Consider the following 17,758-nt stretch of genomic DNA (forward strand, 5'->3'; position numbering starts at 1 on the left):
CTTCGCATCCTCTGGACAAATCTTCACCAAATTTTTTGTTGAGGTTTATTGGGTCTTTGGGAAGATACATACAAAATTTCAGCTTTGCATTTTCTGATTTTTACTGGATTTTTTTACGTTTTTTACCACTTATCTCAAAAGGATGAATTTTCACCATATTTTGCATGGAGGTTTTTAGTTCCGTGCGGAAAAAGACACAAATGTATGGCTTCACATTTTGTGATTTGAAGTTCTTAAGAGCGTTTAAGCGTGTTGTTTTTGTTGGTTTTCTTACAATTATATGTCAGAGAAGCAACTTTTCATGCCTTAAGATAATCTTTCATTAAGCATGAGTTTACATAGCTTCCATCAAGGAAACGTGTACTCCATCTAGTAAACAATACACACACAGACACACCCACACACGTGTGTATAATGTTTTACCGTTTGAGATATTTGTTATGTTTTATTATACTAAAGTACAATGTAACGTATTATTGTTCACGAAATCAAATTAGAAGGAAAATAAAGATTATTGTTTGGAATAAGTAACTACAATGTTACAAAATGAACATATGAAGACTTCACGGACTTCAGTGCTAGAATACATGTTGCGTTTGAGTAACAACTTGTATTTCTCTGCTGGAATTAAGGTTGTTATAAATTACACTAGAGAAATTTCAGTAAGCTGTAATTACTAAAATAACGATAAATGAAATTTTAAAGAAAGTTCTAAAATCAATACGAATAATGATTATAACAAAAATATAATTAAAACTTAACATTTAAAAAACAACACTTAATTGTAAAAGATATAAAGATCAAGTGAGGATTTCTTTAATTGTTTCAAGAACATAGTCTACGGCTTGTTGTATTCTAGTGACGAGCCCATTAAATATTAAGATGAAAATTTTCAAACAACATTTTTAAAGTTCTGAAGCTTTAAATAACAATACAAATAACATAATATCTATGATATACACCCAAATAAAATAACAGCCGAGAAAATAAAACAAAAATATAACAAGAGAAACAGCTAGAGATATTTATCTCCTCTCCTAGAAGTGTTATCTTGGCAGAGAAACTCATTACATAAACACAACACTTTAATAATAAAGTCAGTACATCTACGTTTAATATTTTTTAAACTATAACAATCTTTAAAATTTCGCGGTTTCGTATTATATCGTACTGACAGAAACTTTTCATTCGGAATGGAACAAGAGAAATTGTTTGTTTTATTAATAAGACTTTAATACAAATCTGTATCGTACTGAGTAGTAATTTTGAAATATTTTTGATTTATATACAATTATAACCATATATATGTTAACATACATTACATGGACGACCGTAGTGTAGTAGCTTACATACTGAACTGTTGATTATGAGATCGAGCCCACAATGTTCTATGGACACGCTACGCACTTTCATCTGTGTGTGCGTTTATGAAAAGGACAGTCAATAATACCATTATATAGTTTAGAATAGTCATACGGCAAATGGACTTGGCGTGGCTTAGTAGAAGACATGTTGCATGTGGATCCCAGAATTTAGGGCTTCTGTTCCGTTGTCGCGGAACAAAAACATTCTCCGAACTTTCAACGGCGTGTGTACGTTATAAAAGTCGTAGTCCTACCCTTTGTTTATAATAGCCGAAGGGCTGGAGGGAGGTGCAGCTTATTAGCTATCTACCATATAGACTATCATATAAAATTATGGAGTGGTACACCAGATAGCCCTTGTGTATCTCTGAGTGAATGTTCGAAATTTAAAAAGAAAAAACATGTCGGCAGCGGTAGCGACTGATTGGTTGCACGCATCCTATTCGTCAACTGTTTTAAAATAATTACGTGTACGCTTGAGATATATGTCTTTATATTTAGTAATTGGTGTTGTTCAGTTAGAAAAATAACAAATATTTATTAAGGCTAAAGTGAAGAACAGTTTGTTCTTTTAATTTTGAGCTTTTATATTGTTTGCTCGATGCTACCACCAGGTAACAGCACAAGTATTACTGAAAGGAAGAATCAGCATTTATTTAATCTTTATTTCATCAAAACTTTCAACATTTTAAAGCCTTATTACATTATTTTTCTATGGGAAACACGTACTGAACAAGTAGACATTGGAGTGATTTAAATTACATTCAATCTTATTATGATTTAAAATCTGAAAATTATTAATAATAAATGTTACATTTTTTTCATACACGCCTGTTACAGATACGTTTTAATATCATAACAAAGATCATGGTGTAACTAAAGTTCTATTATACTCTCTCCTCACTGAATATCCGTAATCGTTAGAAGAGAAAAATGTAATTTAAATTATTATTGTTGTATAAATACATTATGAGACCTGTGCTGTAATATTGAAGGAACAATAGTTCTATACTAGCTTTTATCAATATCTACATCTATTTCTATCTTCCAGATGGGCTTCAGTGACACAATGATAAGAATACTTATAACGTTAAAAAACAGCTTTTGATACTCGTCATGGGCATATCACAAATAGCACATTGTGTAGCTTTGTGCTTAGAAACAAACACATTTCCCAGGGCTATTCTTCACTTGAAAATAACGAATAATTTTAGATATTATAAAGTTATTCATGCAAAAACTCTGTAAAAAGTTATTTGATAAACAAATATGATCCCGAGAGTTCATATAAAATCCTTTCAAAAACTGAAATAATTAACATCTCTTAAAAACAAACCATATATTTCATAAGCCACAGATTTGTATATGAAACAACAAAGTAATAATATTTGAAAAATATTGATACGCTATTATATTGTGATTTTTTAATTTTATCTTGTCTTCGTGACTTTGTGTTCCGAAAGTATAAAATACATACCTGTTAGTGAAATTTTTATATTTTAAAACAAGGTCAACTTTAAAATGTCAGTAGCGTCTTTGCCTTGTTAAATCAAATTTATAGTTTAAAACCACTGTGAAAAACAAAGTCAATATACTTAAATACGTTAGGTTCTTGATTTGTTTTCGTTTTTTTAAATCTCAGACTAAGAAGTGTGTGTCCTGGTTAAGGCGATTCATTAACTCACAAGCCGTGCTGTAAAGTTTTTTATGTTTATCTATAGAGCTATCTGTTTACCACTGTACACCTTCCAAGGCACTCATTAAACTTTGTAACAGAAAGAAAAATAATTATTTTCTATGTGAATCTTAAATGCTATCTCATCATCTGCCATGTTTAAAATACAGCAATGAAACTGTACAACGACAAATCTAAAGGTATGGTCACAATAAAAAGGTTTTGATCTACGTGTCCTCTTCAGTCCAACCTTTGTTTGTGAAAGACACAAAACATAAACACGCATAGCTTAAGACAGAAGTTACAAAATAACTTAAAAGTTATATGAAATCAGAAAGTGGTCCAGCTTCATTAGCAATCTTTTTTACGATCCTCCTGTTCAAATAATTTATAGTTTTATGTATTTTTGGGCTGATTTCCCCTTGATTTTACAATCAAGATTCCTCACGCGTAAACTGATACATGTACCACTATTCATTTGTTTTACAATTCTTAACACTCTTTTTATACGAACTGCGACTATCAAATTTTCTACCCATTTCACTAAAGTAAACGTTTTCGCAGGCTTGGCAAGATAAAATATAGTCATTCTGCTATTTATCTTGACGTACAGAGTTATTCAAGACCCATATTTTATAACTGTAGTTGTAATTAAATATTTTATTTTCGTCCGTAGGTTGTGTTTGTTGCTGATTACTGTTCCGAAGAAACGATTTCCGTGTCTTTAGATTGATAAAGCATATAGGACATTGTAACCGTTTGTACAATGTGTAAGTACTTAGGATTTATTCATCACGGGGCAGATGACTTATTTTACAAATTAATAAAAACAAAGAAATTATGATTGATGTTTTAATTGTTTTAAGGCGTCATAAAAAATGAGCATAGATTAAAAGGTTAGTTGGTTTTCTATAGATAGAAAGAGCAGATACTATTTACACTGTAGTTATAAAAACGTCTTATAACAGGAGCTAATTATTAGGTTAATACTTAACTTTAAACTTCATAATACTGTGTAGCTCTTATTCTTCCGCTAAAACTGTTGAAAGTCATTTGTGTAATAAACACCACGGAAACAAAGATTTTTCTTTATATGCAGATCCACAACAGTAAGTAATTCATTATCAAAATACTCCATAAGTATGTTACGTAGAACTGGAGATAAGAGTTCACCAATAGACATTTCATATTTTTGTTTGTAATACGGTCCTATATATGTCAATAAATTATCCTTAACAGACTTTTGCACTAGAGTGATAAGAGATAGAACGTCTGTAGTTTCTTTGAATGGTACGTATGTAAAAAAAAAATGTATCAAAGTAAAAGAATACCTTCTTTCCTTAATTTATATTAGAGTATTTTTATTTCATTGACGAAATAAGAATTGTTCATAATATGTGACTGTGACAACTTTCCAAGAACAGAAGATAAGTGTTGTAAAAATTTGGAAATTGTAGATCTAAGAGGCAAACACATTTATGCGTTTTACACAACCTATACGTACATATACAACTAAAATAAAATTGATTTGGTTGAGGAAAATAAGCGAGGATTTCTCGGAGTGATGTTTTGTAATCCGATATTTTTCTATAAAAAGGGAAAAATGAGTTACCTTGAATTGCTCATGGATGTTTTGGTCCTGCACTAAATCTTTAAGGTTTGCCTGGCATGGTCAGGTGGTTAAGGCGTGCGACTCGTAACCTTAGGGTTGCGTGTTTAGATCCCATCACAGTAAACATGCTCGCTATCCCAGCCGTAGGGAGCGTTATAAAGTTACGGCCAATCCCATTATTCATTGATACAAGTGTACCCCAAGAGTTGGCGGTGGTATTATGATTAACTATATTTTCCTCTAGTCTTATACTGCTAAATTAGGGACGGCTAGCGAAGATAGCTCTCGTGTAACTGCGCACGAAGTTCAAAACAAACAGTTATCCAGGACGATAATTTGATTTATTTTGTCAGATTAAGTTACTAGTGTATTCTTTATTTTTAGTTTTCTTAAGGCTTCTATGATACAATGAAAACCTAACTCTTCGTTTCTATTATAAAAAAGTGCTGTGGTAAAATAATTAATCAGTAAAAAATTCAACATTTAACTGATATAACAACATTTGGTATAAAACCAAAGTCGAGGTCAGCAAATTTTAAAGAAAGTTAAAGATCGTGACCTAAGCTACTTCTTCTATATCTGTTACACTCTTAGGTGACAGACTTGCGATACTCTTATATGTCTGGGAAGCTTTATATCATAGGTTTTATTTATTTTTTCCAAAAAGTTTATCAAACTTATTTTGGAATTTTAACTTTCCTTACTTTAATTTCTCTGCAAGAAAAATACTTCCTATATTAAATAATTGTTTCCTTTTGGCTGTAAAGGAGTTTTTGTCAACGGTAAAATATTTCATTAAATGTTTTTTTTTTATCTTTACAATCTGTTGGTTTAAAGTTGATTTTTACACGTTTACAAAATGTTAGATCTTGATTTTTTAAATAACGATTTAGTAGTAAGTTGTTAGAAATGATTTTGTATTTTAAAGTTTATTAGAAACTGGCGCTGTAACTTTTTCATTTTGCAACGTAAAGCAGAGCTTCATACTGTCTGTACAGAAGACCAGATTCCAGATTTTTGAACGTATTTTTAATATATATATTTTTCTTTTGTAGATATAATTCTAATAGTAGGTAAATAGCAATACCAGAAGAGTAACATAAAATAAAATTAGATCTAATATTACGGAAGAACTACACATTTATATGAATAAAGTTCATAGTCTTTTCACGTCCGTTCTTCAATCCAACTTTTGTATGTGTAAGAAAAACTTACTAAACTTATTTTATAAGGAAAGTTCCAAGTTGTTTCAGGAAATATGAAGTCAGAAGGAGGTCAAATTTAAAATGATCTTCAGAGGCGTTAAAGTCTAGCAACCTTTGAATTAGCGAACTTTTCACAATTTTTCTTTTGATGTAATTTACAGTTTTATGTATTATTTTGGCTGATGTCCAGTTGATTTTATATTCAAAATTCCTCCTGACGCTTTCTAATATCTTTTTATGTTCTGCGAGTTTGGTATCTAAATTTGTACCCGTTTCATCAATATAAGCTAAAAAGTTTGCAGGCTTAGTAAGATATTATATAGACACACTGCTCTTTATGATTAGATAAAAATATCCTACAAGCGTAAAAAATTTCAAATCGAAACTAGGAAGTCGAAATGGGAGCACCAATAAGTAAGCAAATAAAGTAAAAATGGGTGGGAAAACGTTACAACACTTGTTATTTTTGACCAGGGGCAACCTCAAAGTGGGTGTGGCCATTATTCTTTGTTTCAGCAATCGAGTTCAGAAACGTGCACGTAATCAAAAAATTTGACCCTAAAGAAATCCATGACATCACAAGGGGGTGTAGTATTTGATCCTAGAATATCAAAATAAGATTTTATCTCTTTCTATTCTTTTGTTTTTTTGAAAGGCACATTTCAAAATTGCACTGTTTCAAGTACAACCTTTGATGTCAATACGTCACACTTAGTTTGAAAACAATAGAAAAGTAAGTTATACAAATTATAGCTCTTGTTTTCAGTCCAGAGCGCTTGAGCGGGTTGTGTTTAAATGCTGCTTGTAGTGTGTTGAGTTTTAAATTTGTATTTCACAAAATGAAGACCAGGTTTTCTATACAATAGTCTGCCAGGCCTGTGATAAAGTTTTTTGTTGGCCACGTAAACGTAATTGTAGATAAAAGATTCGTTAAACCAAAAAATAACACTAACAATGTTCAAGTAAATAATGCTGTTTTTTTTTACCCATGCGGAATATTGACCACGAACGTAAATAGAAATCAAATAAATTTGTCAAAAGATGATTGGTAATTCAAAGGTTGCCGTTAGCATTTCTATGTATGTTTCTGATAGCAAAGGCACATCAGGCAATCTGCTGAGTCCACCGAGGGGAATAAAACCCCTAATTTACGGTTGTAAGTCCGTAGACTTTACCTGAAGTAAGTTGCACTTCAGCTGAGAAATTTTGTTTGTTTGTTTTTAAGCCCAAAGTTACACAATGGGATATTTCTTCACTTCCAACCACAGGTATCAAAACCCGCTGTTCAACGTTGTAAGTCACTGGGGAGTTGCTATGAATGGTTGTTTTTATATTAAAGATAGAAGATGTACCTACGAAATCACATGGAACTGCTAAAAATGTTATCGTTATAAATTAGTTGCTTCTATATAACAGTGATTGTAAGTTTTTTTTATCACTTACGTACCACTGTAATACATTACAAAATTAAGCGTATTTACGATGAAAGTATTTTGCAATAATTTTATTTTCTTCCACTTAACGGTGGAGAAGTACTTTATTATTTGTCTCATGTTTCTAGTTATCAGAAAAAAATAACAGTTACCCTGTTTTATTTTAAGTAGGTACTATCATACACTTGAACAATACAATATATGTACTATAGAATAACCTTTTGTAAAGAACGTAATTACATATTTTAGTTCCAGATGTGTCTTATTTTTATTTTTCTCTAAAACATCGCGAAACATACAAGTTTAAACACGTAGTGACAAGCTTTAAAGTCTAGGTACTTGGGTCACATAATATTTAAAGCGCTTTAAGTCTTTACGTTTCGTAGTGATAGTTAATTTTAGTTACTAATTTTCTCATTGTTTGCTCTACCTACAAGAAATAGGCATCCAAACGAATATGTAATAGATAATTTTATGTCTGTTATGTCGATTATTGACATCGACTAAATTTCAATGCTTCAGGTATTGTTGTTAGATTTTTCACTATCCTATTCTTACTGTGAATTGTTTATACAAAATCAAATAATTTAAAACAGTGAGCTGGACAACTACCAAATAATTTCTCAGTAGAGAACATTCATTCAGAATGTAGTGTAACATGTATGTAAGTTGTGTAGTTAAAGAATAAAAAAAGTATTCTAAGTATCCTTCTCTGTGGATGCATATTTACAGTACTGAAAATAATTATGAAAACAATGACCAAATGAGTATAAAATAAGAATATTATGAAAGTGAGCCCCTGTTTCGCACGAAATTATGAACTACACTAAATGTACAGTCACAAGTTGAAACATACACTGAAGTAGTTTTTTAATAAATTAGACAATGCTACATTAGAATAGTAGCGATTGTAAAAGTACAAGCAACAGGAGTAGTGTGGTGAACTTTTGTGTTCACCTAATAGAAATTCGCGCGACAAACGTATAAATTCAAGTTTGTTCTAGCGAGTGACTAATTTAAGTGAGGAATTGAGGCTAAATTTTATGTTATGGCAGGAGTCGTATGGAAACTCTAAAGAGGGTATATATTTGTTTCCTTATTTTGAATATTTGTCTGATGCTACATAAGAACTTTCTGCGCTAGCCATCTTTAAATTTCAGTTGATATCCACCACAAACATTTCGACTGAGGAAATAGAATAGTGAGATTCAAATGTCACTCTTTTAAATTGCATCCACATCTTTAAAATGCAGAGTGCGATATTCTGTTCAACAGCAATAGTCACGTATGAGCAGTGGGATTCACAATCTAACGAGCTAATCACTGGATTACGCTCATTCCAGAGCCAACGAGAAACTAGTGCTGTAAATGACAGAAAAGATCCAAAACATTGCACAGTTTTTAAAATGAGTATTAAATAACTCAGGTTATGGTTTTAACGTGATATATTACAGTTCGATAAATACTCTTCGAAATCATAGCTGTAAATACAAGTGCGAATTCTACATCCAGAGCAGTATGATCCTGTTAATGGGTATTTTGCTAATATGTCAGTGATCAAAAACTACTGCTAAACAGAGATAAGCCAAACCAAAGTGTTTGGACATGTATCAGAGTTCAAAAATAATGATATGAGAAAAAGCCGGAAGTCTTGATATGAATATTATTCAGGTATTACGGCCGATATTTAAACCAGAAAGGTCAAAGGACTTGTATGAATTGTATAGCATACTATTGTACATTTTTTACAATATTTGAAAATCATATATATTAATAAACAAGGCATACTTCTCTTTTGTTTCAAAGCAAATATAAAGTATATTATATTTCACTACCTATTTCTGTTTTTATGTTTTTCACAATAATACATTGTACTAATCATAAATTGACTATTTAGTACTGATTAAGCATTGTACATCTATGATCATTTATTATAATGAAAATAACTATACAAACGTTCATTGGAAAGTATTTTTAAACACCTTTATTTTTTCCTTAGAGGCTAAACTTTGATTCACATAATGTACATGTGTCATGTTGTATTAAAAAAGTGGTCAGGTTTGATTTTTTTGGAAATAAACTACAAACCTGTTTTAAATCCGGACTATCTCATGAACGATATTTGTGTCCTTCCTTTACTTGCTTATAGAGAATATTTAAATTATCTGCTGCACGTGTAAGTACCCATTCTGGCAAATAGGGTAAACCTAGCTCTATCTCGTACCCCCGGTATGTATTCCTTCCTCAAATATTAAAATTTGAAATGTAAATACTCAATATTATGTTGAATTTGTCTTAATGTAAGTATAATATATTTTTATGGAAGTGATACTGTATTCATATTATGATATTGATCTATGAAATATACTACAAAGAAAATGTAATATTGTACTTTTAGATACATTATTTCCAGGTATCAAACCACCCGGAGAAGAAAACGTGTAATAACATATTCGCTGAATTGGCACTGATTTAATTTTACACAGTAGTTATTATAATGTAAACCTTACTCTTTTCACACAGTCTATTTTGTGATAGACAATATAGACCTAGTTTTATAAACGAGGTCTACTGCTTTTTCACACACAACAGTCTAATTCCGCATACATTTCTTTTGTGTGTGAGGTTAAATAAATGAATTTAATAGTTATAACTAAATAGGCCTGCCCATTCTAATGGTAACAAAAAATACAGTTTACAGACTCAACCCGTTTTCCACCTTATGCAAGCATAAGTTGACTTGATTTTAATCTCATTTTATACAGTAAGTACTATAATTTAACCTTTACTCTTTTCACGTGTTTTATTTTATGGTAGACAGCATAATTTTATTTTTTAGACTGAGCCCAGTGTTTACTTTCTCATACACGACATTTTAATTCTGCATACACATGTTTTGTGTGTAAGGTTAAATATATGACGCGTTAGTAGATGCCAAGTTAATGATCTATAATTAAACATGCCTATAATACTGTATTTTAAATTAAATGTTAATTTAAACTTATCAAACAAAATGTTAAACTTGCATAAAATGTATACGTGTCAAAACTATCGTTTTGGCTAGAGGACGATAAGCATGCATATTAACAAAAAATTGAAAGCGGCGGAGAAACAAGCAAACACAAATATTTTGAGTTTTGTATATAAATTATTATAGTAGGTACTTCAAAATGGTTCGTACTTGAAAATAAAACAAACAAACAAAAAATACCGTTCAGACACCTGCCCGTGGTACCTGAGCATGTGTGTTCCTTTTACATTCTGAGTAATGATATGAAATGAATAGTTTGAAATATGCAGCTTCTAGGATCCCGAGGGAGGCCAGAAACTCAAAATTCGATACCATATATGCGGTCGATGGTTATAAAAAGACATGTTTGTAGACTATCATCATGCTATATAGGTAAGAACATCTCTCAATCCGCTATGAGTCCCTATGATAAGTTTGATTACGCTAGCTTCAAAGTTGTGAGAGAAGCTCGAGGACAAATATATTTTTATTTAGTTTTTCTACTCTTAAGCACAAAGCTACACAATGGGTTATCTGTTTACTGCCCACTGCGGGTGTGAAAATCAGAGTTTTAACACTACAATCTATCATACTTATCGCTGAACTACCAGAAGACCTCGTGGATAAACAAACAATCAGATAAATTCACACAAACATGAATAAATACGAGATGAAAACAGTGTTCGGTTATGCTTTGTTAACTTTTCCTATTGTGTACGTAACGAATTCGGTTTAAAAATATTTCTACTAAAATGTTCTGAACACGAATGGTATGAATCATCATTATAATTATCGATATTCCACTCTTTGTCTCAATCAATATTTATTTAGTTCACTTATCTATTCTACTTAAACTAAAAATATTTTTATCAAACAACTGACAGTAGTTAATACGTATAACATAGTAATAAAATAAAGAAAACATAGTTACAACTTTATCAACATAAATAATCCAAAACCTTTTGATGTACGGTTTATACAAGTGTCCTGAGGTGTGAATTATTTAAACTCTGCGCAAAGTAGATAAAAAAGGCAATCGAACAGGTTTATTTATAAGGCAAAAAAGAAAAACTTCAATCATTAGTGTATAAACAGCAAGTAGTTCGATTTAACTTTTAAATCGTATTTTAGTTAATCCTAAATAAATTTGTTATCATGAACATTTACAGAAAGTTGGGGAAATTATTTCTCAGGATTTGAAAGGTAAGTTATTTAAGTACTGGTAGAATAATATAGAATTTAAAGATCTTTTAACCCGAGCAACTGGGTTTAATAATATTGTAGAAAACAAAATTATTTGATGTTTCTTCAGTAGTGTAAATCAATCTTTTTGCAGAATTCATAGTTGTCCTGTATTGTTGCAATCGAATATTTAACATTTTCAGAAATAAATATTTTTGATATAAGAAGGACGAGAAAGCAGATGGTAAAGCAAAGAAATCGCTACTGCATAGTTATTTCATGTTAGAGTTGACTGGTTAGGGGATAAGCAATAAATGGAGAATATGTATTATTTAACCACTAGCAATAAATTCAAGATGTGAAGAACAAAAGATTAGAAATTGGGAAATTGTTACACATTAAGTAATATTTTATAGTAGTCATGTTTCTCCTTCTTCCTTTTGCGATAAAAATGGTAGCCAAATGTTACTCATTTTTTCTCATAGGCTTTACATTATTTCTTTACAAAGTTTGCCCTTTTTGTATACATTTGCACTTTTTAATAATATAGCTTCATGTGGCTTATTCCTTTATTCTATTTTGGTTTTTTATACATGTAAAATGGTTTGATTAAATATTATTACTTTTCAGTTAGGCCCGGTATGGTCAGATTGTTAAAACATTCCACTCGCAGTCTGAGGGCTGCAGGTTCGAATCCCCGTTACATTAAACATGCTTGCTTTTTCAGCCCTGGGGTGTTAATAACGTAACAGTCAGTCCCACTATTTGTTGGCGAAAGAGTAGCCCAAGAGTTGGGTGTGGATGGTGATGGTTAGTTGCCTCCCGCCTAATCTAACACTGCTAAATTAGAAACGGCTAGTGCAGATAGCCCTCGTGTAGCTTTGCGCGAAATTCAAAACAAAGAAACAAACAATGTTTTCAGTTTGCTTAAAAGTTTAAAATCAAAGACTTGAATTTGACGGAAACATATTATTTTGACAAACACGTTGACAGATATATATATATATATACACACACACGCACACACACACAAAACACTTGTTGGCTGTTTTTCTCTTAATAATTTTAAAATGTTTTAAAAAAAAGCTTAAGTGAAATTTTGACCCACACTATCATCAGGCCGTGTAACACGGATACTTAATCTTTCTCATTAAACCATGCATCAGTTTCTAAGTACTTTGGCCATCTACTGTTTTAAATAAAATCACATTTTTGCTCCTAGTGTCTGTGGAATACATTAACTAATTATGAATATGAAGTATCTTTTCCAGTTATGTTAAATGTTAAAGGCGTTAAACGGAATGCATTTCTTAGCGTAAAACAATACCTACTTGTGTGATATTCTAGTGACGTCCAAGCTCTGTTTACTAAAAGAGAAATAATCATGGAAAATGTTAACAATTGTAATCTAAAAGAGTTATGAGGTAGGCCCTCTTCTTGTAACAGAAGAGTGTCTAGGTATGTTTAAAAACATAGAAATACTAGTATACCAGCAACAGAAAGAGCTGTGATAATATCTAGATTGTAGTAGTAATCCCCCTTAGGGAGGGGAAAGGAGTTCATGTTATTACAGATGACAAGGTCATAGTTCCAGTAGTTGCTACTGGTGGAGGGCTGATTATAGTTCGATACTAGACAGGCAGACATTTTTTATTGTTATGTAATAGTACCACAAAGTATCCATCATGTCGATAATTAATCATTAATTAATACAATCATCGTTAAAAGACTTTTAAGACTAATTTAGTAAATTAGTATTTAGTTTTTTCATCAAATTCCTAATTACAGAACTCGCTAAGACACGTCAGGCATTTACAATGTCACTTGCACGGTCACTTACAAACACTCTCTTTGTTAACCTAAAGATGATCTAGGAAGGTCGAAACGTTGTTCTCTCCTTATCAGTTTAGCCCAGGATGGCCAAGCGTGTTAAGGCGTGCGACTTGTAATCTGAGGGTCGCTGGTCCGCATCCCCGTCGGGCCAAACATGCTCGCCCTTTCAGCCGTGGGGGCGTTATAATGTGACGGTCAATCCCACTATTCGTTGGTAAAAGAGTAGCCCAAGAATTGGCGATGAGTGGTGATGACTAGCTGCCTTCCGTCTAGTCTTACATTAGTAAATTAGGGACGGCTAGCACAGATAGCCCTCGAGTAGCTTTGTGCGAAATTAAAAAACACAACCTTATCTGTAAAAGTGTTAATATACCTCCAGAAGGTGTTGTTTCCACCATTGCACGTAAAATTGGGTCTTATGAAACAATTTGTCACAGCTCTTGATTAGGAGTCTGCAGCCTTCAAGTACCTTCGAGACTTCTTCCCTAAGTTGTCTGAGGCAAAGGTCAAAGCTGGTGTCTTCGTTGGACCACAAATAAAGAAGATCCTGGAGTGCACAGAATTTTCCAAGAAGCTCAGTAGGAAGGAAAAAAGTTGGGGCAGCTTTGCTACAGTGGTTTGGAGTTTCTTGAGCAGTCACGAGGCCGAAAATTATGTGGAACTGGTTGAGGCTCGATGAAGAACTACGGCAAAATGGGCTGCAGGATGTCCCTGAAAGTCCATATCCTTGACGCTGATCTTGATAAATTCAAAGAGAACATGGGAGCATACTCAGAGGAGCAAGGAAAGAGGTTCCACCAAGAAATACTGGACTTTGAACGCTGATACGAAGGAGCGTATAACGAAAATATGATGGGAGACTATATTTGTGGGGTGATACGTGAAAGTGATTTACATTACAGTCGCAAATCTCGAGAAACTACTCACTTCTAAACATTTTGTATAGCTTTAGTATAAAGACATGTAAATCCTGATTCATATGTTGTTTTATTCAGACCTTATGTTAATGAAAATGTGCAAATTTGCCCGTTTTTTTACATAGAAAATAGGTTAATTTCTAAATTTCATTATCCAGGTCACAAAAGCAAAGTTTTAAGGAAATAATGGCTATTTTCTGTATCTTTAGAGCACAAGCAATTAAGAATAGCACATATTATCCAGGAACAAAATTTGTGTTACATAGTGTAATTAAATCACCCTAAAAAGGATGCTTAAGACTGATTAATTATTTAATCCTAAATAGGATAGTGAATGCTAATTTATTAGTTAATAACTAAATCATCCTCTCAGAAAGTAGAGAACATCTTTCCAGACAGCACTCATACAATACATGTCTCAACAAAATATAATAATTTATAATTACGCAATCATGAAAAGGACGCTTAAGACTAATTAAGTAAATAGTTTATTTGATCTAAAAAAGATGTTAGTGCTAATTAATTAAAACATCTATAATTAAATCGTCTTATAAAGGACGCTTAACACTAATCATGTAATTCATTTATAATTAATACGTCATAAAAAGGATTCTTGAAACGAATTCCTTAGTTAATTGAGTTATCATAAGAAAGGGTGCTTAACGCCAATTCATTATTTAATTAAATTCCTTGTCCTAAAAGGACGATATCTTAATTAAAACTTACTTTTCAAATTATCAACAAAGTGTTTAAATATTTTTTGACATAATAAATTGTCAAAAGCGTTATTTAATGTAACATGTTTGAATGAGATTACAACTCACGGAGAAAATTATATGTTTATAAAGAACAAATATATTTCACAATAGTTAGTCCAAGGACTTGTGATTAAAATTTTTATAACAATTCAATATTTTTAACAAAAAAATCGCTCACTATAATAATTTTATGCTAATAAACTCTAATTAATATTCATTTTACATAATTAAAGTTTTCTTTATTTTAGAAATTATATAACACATTTGAAAACTTTACCAACAGTGCACTTTAATTACATTTTAAAATGGATCTTCAGGATAGAAACCAAGACTTGTAAAATACCACAAATTAGGGAATACCTAAATTTTATTTATATGACACTGTTAATAAAACAAATATGTTTGACACATATAGACAAGGAACGTACCAGAAACAAGTATTTTGATCGTTTATATAAATCCGACAAACAACCTATAAATTCAATTTCACTACCTTTCAGTTTATTATAACAAAAGATAGTACGTAACTTTTCTTTCATATTTTGAAAATTCAACATGTGTACAATCCAAATAAGTTGTTATATTGAAGTCCGACTGAAATATTACTGACCTCACAAAGTGGCTTTCAATGACAAAGAACGATATCACCAAAATTTTATTTGTATGGTGTGATTTAAAGTGAATAATCTAAAGAAAATATCAAGTTTTGCCACTTTAACCATTAGTAACTAATTGTTTAAAGAGTGATATGTTACGACTCCTAAAATAATGACAGGCTTTTCTTTTTAACCATTGACAACGTTTCGACACAACCATATTATTATCATTCACTCACAGCATAAGTGACTTCATGATTATATTTGACACAAGTTCAAGTTCGTATGGGTCTATGCATTAGTATCAATTGTTTAATAAACTTTTAATAAAATTAGTAAGGCATTCTTTATTCGTTTGTTTTGAGTTTTGCACAAAGCTACACGAAAACTATCTGCGTTAGTCGTCTCTAATTTAACAATGTGAGACTAGAGGGAATGCAGCTAGTTATCACCACCATCCACTGCCAACTCTTGAGATACTATTTTACCAACGAATAGTGGGATTGAACGTAACATCATAATGTCCTTACGGCTGAAAGGCTGAACATGTTTGGTGTGACGCCTTCGAACCCTCGACCGTCAGATTACAAGTTGAGCGTCCATAGCCATGTCGGGCACAGTAAATTTTTTTTGATATAACTGACACTAAACATCATATAATACACCAATGCTTAGCTTTCTTTTATCTTCAATTCGAGGTCATGTGATGAAGCGATTTTTCGTTTTATTATAAACAGACTGAAATACTCTGATAGTTTATCAAGCACAAAGTGAGTTTTTATATATAATCACAGAATACTGTTTTGTAATTTACCTATAAAGTGAAAGGTATGTGAAAATAATTATAATAATGGTGTTGATGTTTGTGTATTTGAAAAACGACTGAGTTTAAGTGTATATAAAGTTTTGAAAGATGTAGAAAGGAAGATGTAATGTTCTTTTCAATGCAATCAAACAATCAAATAAGTTACGTATTTCATAATTTCAATATCAGATAAAAATTGTCTAAATTGTACGAAGAAAAATAGTAGTATTTCTTTATGTGCCTAAATGATTAAACCTTCAAGAAGTTAAAACTAGGTATATAACTTTGTGTGTTATATTTAAATGACAAATATGCGAGTTCTAGATCGAAATTTAGTACAATTGACATAACAGCTTATTTGGACTGTAAACATACTGGATTTATAACACGTGAAAGAAAGGTATATATAATATTTTTTATCTTAAAAACGTAGAAGATACAGAAATAAAATTTAAAGGTTGTTTGTCTGTCCATTTTATATAAACAATTGCAATACTTAGTGTTTCTGATACATTCTCTCTTTATATGTGTATCTAACAGATTTGTTTTATTAACACCATCATTTTGGTAAACATTTAAGTATTCCCTAATTTGTGGCGCTTTGCTAATCTTGAATTATGTATCGAAAATCAGTTTAAACTGTAATTAAAGTACACGGTTGATTAAGTTTTCAAAATAATTTTTAAAATAAAGAAAACTTTAATAACTTCTGTAAAGTGAATATAAATTAGAGTTTATTATTCTAAAATTATCACAGTAACCCATGGTTTTGTTACAAATACTGAATCGTTATGACATCTTTAATCACTTGGTCCTTGGAATAACTATGTAGTACTGTGAAATATATTTGTTTGTTACATATATATATACGATTTTCTTTATTAATTGTAATCTCATTCGAACATATTACATTAAATAATGTTTTAAATAATTTATTATATCACAACTACTTAATTCTTTAAGTAGTTGGTTGATAATTAAAAAAAGAAAGTTTCAATTAAGACATCGTCCTTTTAGAAGAGCAAATTTAAACTGATAAATTAGGGTTAAGCTTTCTTTATTATGACGATTTAATTAACTAATGGATTAGTATTACATATCCTTTTTAGAAAAATTAATTATAAATTAATTATTATTAAGTTTCTTCCATGACGATTTAGATATAAACGAATTAGTTATAAACATTTTATTTAATTAGCGTTAAGCCTCCTTAACGAATTAATTAACCATTAAATTAGTTATTAAATATCATTCTTATGACAATTTAATTACAAATGATTTAACTAATTATTGAATTAGTGATTAAATATATTCTTATTGAGACATGTATGAGTCATGGTTGCCTAGAAACATGTTCTCTACTTTGTG

This window comes from Tachypleus tridentatus, chromosome 2 (assembly GCF_004210375.1).
Source record: "Tachypleus tridentatus isolate NWPU-2018 chromosome 2, ASM421037v1, whole genome shotgun sequence".
NCBI classification, from domain to species: Eukaryota; Metazoa; Arthropoda; class Merostomata; order Xiphosura; family Limulidae; genus Tachypleus; species Tachypleus tridentatus.